Genomic DNA, 7,500 nt, shown 5'->3' with positions numbered 1-7,500 from the left:
TAAAATCATCTGATAGTAAGCAGAATAAATATGAAAACGCGTCATGGTTCTGAAGGAGTTAGTAATACGAGTTTGTGTCCCTGAACCATCAATAATGTAGAGCCGCGCCGAACACTGCCAAAGTTTTGCACACTCCGCGAAAAAAATAATAAATAAATAAAAAAAACTTTCACAAATCTACTGTTAATTATTTCACTGGATTAGAAAGAGATTGAGATTAAAACAGAAGTAATGTAAAGGTTCAATTTCCGCCGTGGTACAGTGAAACCATGCGTGCTTTGGGGTCCGAGGGGTCTCCAAGCGCACGGGTATCGAATCCTGTCCACGGTCCGAGTGTAGGCTGGGCTTCCTCACTCGGGGTAACGGTTTCCTAGCGGGTGGGCTTTGAGATAGGAGGTACCACAAAAACTATATCCTTTAACCCATAAATTCCCGTGAAAAGCCCACATGGTATAAATTAAAAAAAAAAAAAAAAGGTAAATATGTATTGGAATTAAAATCTATTTGCCTTTAATAAAGACGGAATAAAATAACAACAGATAAATATAAGTGCATTTTCACTCGTATATATGAGAAACTGTATTCATGTATCCATATTTTCTTTTCTTCAACGTATTAGAGTGTGTGTGTGTGTGTGTGTGTGTGTGTGTGTGTGTGTGTGTGTGTGTGTGTGTGTGTGTGTGTGTGTGTGTGTGTGTGTACAAAGTTGGTCAGTACCGTCTATCTATCGACTTGATCATTAATTATTGTATTCGCTTCGTGTTTACTCATATATCTACGTACCAGGACATCGATTTCACATTTACTCATTCATTATATTTTTTTTCAATTTTACTCCACATATTCATCAATTTATCCTTTTTTTTTTATCTATTTATCATTCATTATTTTCTTTCCATACTTAATTTTCTTGCTAATGTCTTTCTTTTCCTGAATTATTTTCCTTGGCGAAGCATTTTTTTCCTTTTTATCTTTTTCTTCATCTGTTTTTTTTTTTTTCAGGTTCAGTGGATCCAGATTTTTCGTTCTTATTTTTCCCTTGTTTACTATTTTCACTTTACAAATAATTCTCTCTCTCTCTCTCTCTCTCTCTCTCTCTCTCTCTCTCTCTCTCTCTCTCTCTCTCTCTCTCTCTCTCTCTCTTATGCGAAACTAAAGAGAGACTTCAAAAGAATCGACGCAAAAAATGGAGTAAATAATAGATTGGAAAATAAAAAGAAGAAAAAATCGCTGACTAACGTGGATTGAAATGAAACTCACAGAGGCGTGAAGCTAAAGGTCATTGAACATCAAGGAGAACTTCAACAATAATGAGGTGAAATGAAAAACAAAATAACATGGTAATAAGAAAAGAAAAAAAAAAAAAAAGATGACACACGCGATTTCCTGACTAAAAGAGAGAGAGAGAGAGAGAGAGAGAGAGAGAGAGAGAGAGAGAGAGAGAGAGAGAGAGAGAGAGAGAGAGAGAGAGAGAGAGAGACAGACAGACAGACAGACAGACAGACAGACAGACAGACAGACAGACAGACACACACACAAACAGACAGACAGACAGACAGACAGAAAGACAGAGAGATGCAAGAGTGGCAAAAAAAAATGAACGAATACATTAGACATTAGAAAAGGGTACAAGACGGAGAGGAAGACAAGAGAAAACCAGAAAAAAAGAAAACCAGAAGGGAATGAAAAGGAAGACACAAGAATAGAAGGCAGTGGGAATGAAGTGATGGAAGAAAGGGAAGATGAAACTAAGAAAGAAGCATAATGTCATAAATCAGTAAAAAAGAAACCGGTATATAAATAAGACAAGGGGCAAAAATCAACAGTTAAACAACGGTGAGGATGATGAAGCAATATACACGAAAAAAAAATAAATAACCTATACATTTATATATTCACACATTGCTTCTTTTGTACACACCTACGGAAAAGTAAACACGTAAAAACCAAATATATGAATAAACAAACGGAGAGATAACGAAAAAGACAGATAGATAAACTCGTGTGAACAAAAACAAACACAGATAAAAGATTAATGTAAAATAAACAAACATAAAATAATGGAAGAAGCTAAAATATTGTACACCCATCACTATCCTAAATGTTCACTAACTTACTCAACTTCTGAAGACACAGCACTGCAGACTATCTTGGTTCCTACACTCAGATACCACACACAGTATTCCTTGAAGCTCAGACCTTGAAGCGCCAAGACATGTTCGTGGAAAGCATACCAAAACACTACAAAGGAAGCTGGCAAATAGACGAATAACGAGAAACTAGTAATGAGAATGAAGAGATGACAGTAATAACAAGCCAAGGAGGTGAGGAGGAACAGGAGGAAGAAGAGGAGGAGGAGGAGGAGGAGGAGGAAAAAATGCAGGTGTGTAGTTGGCAAGGTAAAAGTTGGAGGGAGAGTAGAGAGTAAGGGGAAGAGAGAAGAGAGGGGAAGGATGGCCAATATAATGGAAGCTAAGGGGAAGAAGGAAGTAAGGTTAGAACAGAGAAGAAAAATATGCACGTAGCTTATAATGAGATAAAGAGAAGGAAAGGAGAAAGAGAAAAATTAACACATATGGAAGGAATGGTAAATATTGTCATGTTTATTTGATTACTTAATAAAATACGTTTCAAGGAGAAATAAGAAGAGGATAAAGTAGATAAGACTGAAAAGGAAGGAGGAATCAGGAACCAGGCGATAAGAAATAGACGAGAAAAATAAAGAAAAAAAACCTGAAAGACACGGAAGAAAAAATAATGAGAAAAGCAGCCATAGAACATAGAAGAAAATCAAAGAAAAGAAGAAAAATAGAAAACCACGCGATAAAACGGAAAAAGAAGGAGAATATATGCACACGTAGCAGAGATTGAAGAAGAAAATGATGAAGGACCCCCTAGATAAAGACTCAGGTGGAGGAAAACGAAGGGTCAAAGCAGGGAGAGGTGAACCAATCTGATGAACCACCTGCTCCCTTCTCAACACCACCTGCCGGCCTGCCTCCCTCCCTCTCTTCCTCTCTCTCTACTCCCTACCTGCCAACTATCACTCCTCCCTCCCCCCTCCCTCCCCCCATGACTCCGTCCCAGTAGTTGTAAATATAGAAGAGTAATTGTGTCACCAGAATACCCATCGCTTGGCAGGGTGAGGCACGACAGCGGGGAGGGAGAAGAGAAGGGGAATGGATGGGGAGTGATGGTAGGGGGGAGGGAAGGGAGAAAGGAGGAATACCTGATAGGAGGTGATGCGACAAGTAGAGAGAGAGAGAGAGAGAGACTTCAAAACTATATTCTAATTGTAATTCTATTGTAATTTAATTTGTAATCTATAACTCATAAGCATAATTTAGACTGTTTTTGGTTAGGTTTTAAGAAAGAATGTTCTCATAATTCACCTTTAACCTGTAAAATGACCAAGCTGAAGTGTAATTAATGCATAAATAAGAGAGAGAGAGAGAGAGAGAGAGAGAGAGAGAGAGAGAGAGAGAGAGAGAGACCTAGACAAGCAATTCAACAGTTAACACAGACGTAACAAACAATTATAAAGACAGATACATGAAAAATATATAAATGAATTATGAAGTGAGCCGCTGAAAATAAATTATAGATAACAGAAGGCAATAAATCTCCGAGCAAGGCAACAAGGAAGGAGGAGAAGAAAAGACGAAGATGGAATGTGCTGCACCTCCTCCTCCTCCTCCTCCTCCTCCTCCTCCTCCTCCTCCTCCTCCTCCTCCTCCTCCTCCTCCTCCTCCTCCTCCTCTTTCCCCTCTATCTCTTTACCCATCCCTCTTTCTCCCAGTCTTTCCCCTCCCCGCTACCGAAACACACCCCTTTGGCTTTCCTCTTCCTCCTCCCTCCTCCTTCTCCTCCTCCTCCTCCTCCTCCTCCTCCTCCTCCTCCTCCTCCTCCTCCTCCAGCCGTCTCCTGTCACCTGCAACATACACTTCATCACCTTTATTTACCTTCGCTTCAGGTTATTCCCGTGCTGGCGAGGCAAGGCTGTGGCGACGAGCCCACCGGACACACACAGACACACACACACACACACACACACACACACACACACACACACACACACACACACACACACACACACACACACACACCTATTTCCGGCAATAATAAATGGTAAAAAAATAAAATGAAGATAAATTGCTCAATATCAAACTTGTTTATGATAAGATAGTTTACTGCATAAGAACACACACACACACACACACACACACACACACACACACACACACACACACACACACACACACACAGATAACAACAACAGCAAAAAAGGATTAAGATAGATTGCTTCACTCCAAATTTGTTTATGATAAGATCGGTAACACACACACACACACACACACACACACACACACACACACACACACACACACACACACGTGACGTCGGTCATTCACAGAAATAGAATCCCTCTTTTTTTCCCTGACCTTGAATTGGCGACATGTAATTGTATTCTTTCCACCTCCGTAATCAATTATCGTGTCATTTCAGGGTAAATTATTTTTTCTCCCGTTCTGGGCTTTTCTGAGGTTCCAGGCATTGCAGGGAAGGACGGTACAATTATGATCAATAGTTGAGTAAAATGACACACCCTTTTTTTTAGCCTTTACTCAGGGCCTGGGTCCAAGGAAAGGAATGACAGCAGTGGTCAACAGGCAAATTTCACACTATGCTTTTTCTTTGCTCTGTGTTATTTCAGTCTCCATTCATATTATCGACTAGTAACCAAACACTTATCAAGTTTTTGTTCAGTATGTTGAGCCACATGGGGCATATATTTCAAGGCCACAGAAGCAAGTAATCATGTTCTCAAGTCCTCAAGTGTGTTTTACCTATTCAAGATGCAGAATACTCATCACAGAATCATGAAAGAACACGACTGAAAAGAGCACCAAATTCTAGCGAAGCCTCCTAAAAGTAAAAAGTTATTGAAGTGCAAAATGTTTTAGAATACATTCCTTTTCCTTTACAAATCTAGACAGGATATCACTGTGTTTAAAAATTGCAGGACAGTAAAAATAAGACGGTGAAAATGAGTCCAGATTTCTGATCACGACTGTACAGATTCATATGACCCAATCCAGGACTGTTTAGTAAAGCTGAAACTTGAGGAAGAAGGTAAACTCTGGAACTCTCTACCTGCTTCTGCATTTTCATCTACCTATGACCTGAACTCATTTAGGAGAGGAGTTTGAAGACAATATTCTCATATCTTTTGCCAACTCGCTCGGCCCTGATCGTGAACTGACATCTAAGTGGACCTTTTTGTTGGATCTCTTTTGTTACCTTTCTCCACTTGTTCTCTTCTTGCATTAAAAATAAAAATGGAAATGAGGATAGAAAAGCGTCCAATCCCAGTGCAGATTATAACACTTTTTAGAAAACTGAGAGACAAGGTAAGTAAAACAAGGAAGATGTGCAAAAATTAACTCGACTTTTGACCGCAACTGTACAGATTCTGCCACACGCTCTCCTATGCAGTGCAGCGCCGCGTCACGTGCTGTTACCAAGTGGCTGTGAATCATTGCTGTGACACGAGAGTTTGCCAGACGCAGTGCAGTGCTCCCAGTTCCTCCCTCTCTCTTGCTCCCAATAGCTCTCCTTTCCCTCTCTCTCTCTCTCTCTCTCTCTCTCTCTCTCTCTCTCTCTCTCTCTCTCTCTCTCTCTCTCTGGCTCTATCGGTTTCCTCTTCATCCCTTATTTCCATCCCCTTCCTACCCTCAACACTCCTTTCCTCCATTTCCCCTTTTCCTCCCTTTCTTTCACCCCCTGATCTCTCTCACCTCTCTTTTCCTCTCTCTTTCACTCTCTGTTCCCTCTTCCTACCTTTTCTTCCACCCTCCCTAGTTTTCTTTTCTTTCTTTTTCCTCCATCTGTTCACCTTTCCTCCTTCTCCTCCGCCATCTCATATTTCCTTTCCTCTCTCTTTCCTTTTATCTGTTACCTCTTCCGTTTCTCCTGTCCACAACTCCTTTCTTCTTATTTGCTCCCTTTTCTTCCTTTCCCATCTGCTCCATCTCCTTTACTATTTCCTTCCCTTTTCCTCAATTCCTCTTCCTTCTTTTCTGACCTTGTTTTAATATTTTTCCGTATGTTTTTTTTTCTTTTTTTTTCTTTCCTCTCTTAACTCTGATTTCCTTCCTTCTCTTTCTCTTCCTGAATCCCTCCATTCCTTCATTCTCTTCCCTCCGTCCTTCAGTCTCTCCTTCCTTTTTGCTTACCCGTCGCCTCTCCTGTCCTTCCTACGTCCTCTTCCCCTCCCTCCCTCTCGCCTTCCCTCTCGTTACCCTCATTTCGTCTCAATGTTCTAAGTTACAAATGTTTTACGCCTCGTTTTGCTGACACCCACGGCGCTCAGGCAGAGGAGACGCGGTATTGCACACGTTTCCTCACCTTTTACTCTCAGACTCCGTGTCTCTATGATAAATATGGACCAAAAACAAGAGAAAAAATGCGTTGCGAGCGTGTGTGAGCCGCGACGCTGGCACAGAAACACAAATACCTCGCCAACTCACTGAGGAATAGTTAATAAGACTCATGTTCTCGAGCGTAAGTTATCTACTGGAGCGTCGCGCGGTGGTGTGTGAGTTGAGAGTTTTAGGGAGAATGAAGAGGGACTTTTTAGTGGGAGTTTGAGGTTTCGGGAACGCGTCAGGTCGTCAAGAGGTCATCCATCTTTGTACCTTTCCGGGTTAGTCTCGCGTCTCACTCCCCGATTAGCACTTCATGATAATTGTAATACTGTTAAGTGTCTCTGTGTGATTAATTGGATGGAATATATAGTTTTAATTTACGTACATACGGACACACATTATATTCTGCTGTTTGAATCTCGTTTTTAATCCCTTCAGAACCATGACGCGTTCTATATTCATTCTGCTTACTATCTGGTGGTTTTATACAGCTTCAGAAACTAATGACGGGGATTAAAATAGTGAAGACTCAGGTCATTAATATTCTGACCTCCATAGACCTTTCCTTATGTCAATAAAATAGTCTAATCGTAAACAAATCTCCAGGTAAAAATGTGTCCCAGTATTGAAAAGGTTAATGTAATATAGGTATACGTCTATTCAACCTCTACGTTTCATTACATTTCACTATCTAAATCTCTTTTCGTATACAAAATATGAGAAAACTTGTGTTATTCGCATATACATAATCATATCAGAAGCTGTGTATCTCTTTCTCTCATTTCTACATTCCTCTATCCTTCTTTATTACTCTCTATTGCCTTCCTCATTCTCACTCACCTTCTCATTCCCTTTTCTCTCCATCACCTTCCTCCATGACTCTCTTCTCCCTATTTCATCTACCCTTCTTTCCCTCTCATGTTCCTTCTTCACCCTTCACCTCTGCCGCTCTTAGTCCCTCTTGCACTCTATTTTCTTTCCTCCTCGCCTTATCGTCCCACATCGCCCTTCCTCTTCCTTCCTTTGTAAATTCCTGTCACTTCACATTTTACTCTTCCCTCATCTACATTCT

General features: G+C 40.6%; 1 protein-coding gene across 36 annotated transcripts in view; it reads right to left on the bottom strand.

Annotated features, from left to right (window-relative positions):
* The window catches only part of LOC123516083 (titin-like), a 562,881-nt gene that overhangs the window by 253,511 nt on the left and 301,870 nt on the right, over window positions 1-7,500 (bottom strand). The window lies entirely within an intron of this gene.

Source organism: Portunus trituberculatus, chromosome 40, assembly GCF_017591435.1.
Source record: "Portunus trituberculatus isolate SZX2019 chromosome 40, ASM1759143v1, whole genome shotgun sequence".
NCBI lineage: Eukaryota > Metazoa > Arthropoda > Malacostraca > Decapoda > Portunidae > Portunus > Portunus trituberculatus.
This window is presented reverse-complemented; position numbering and strand designations above follow the sequence as displayed.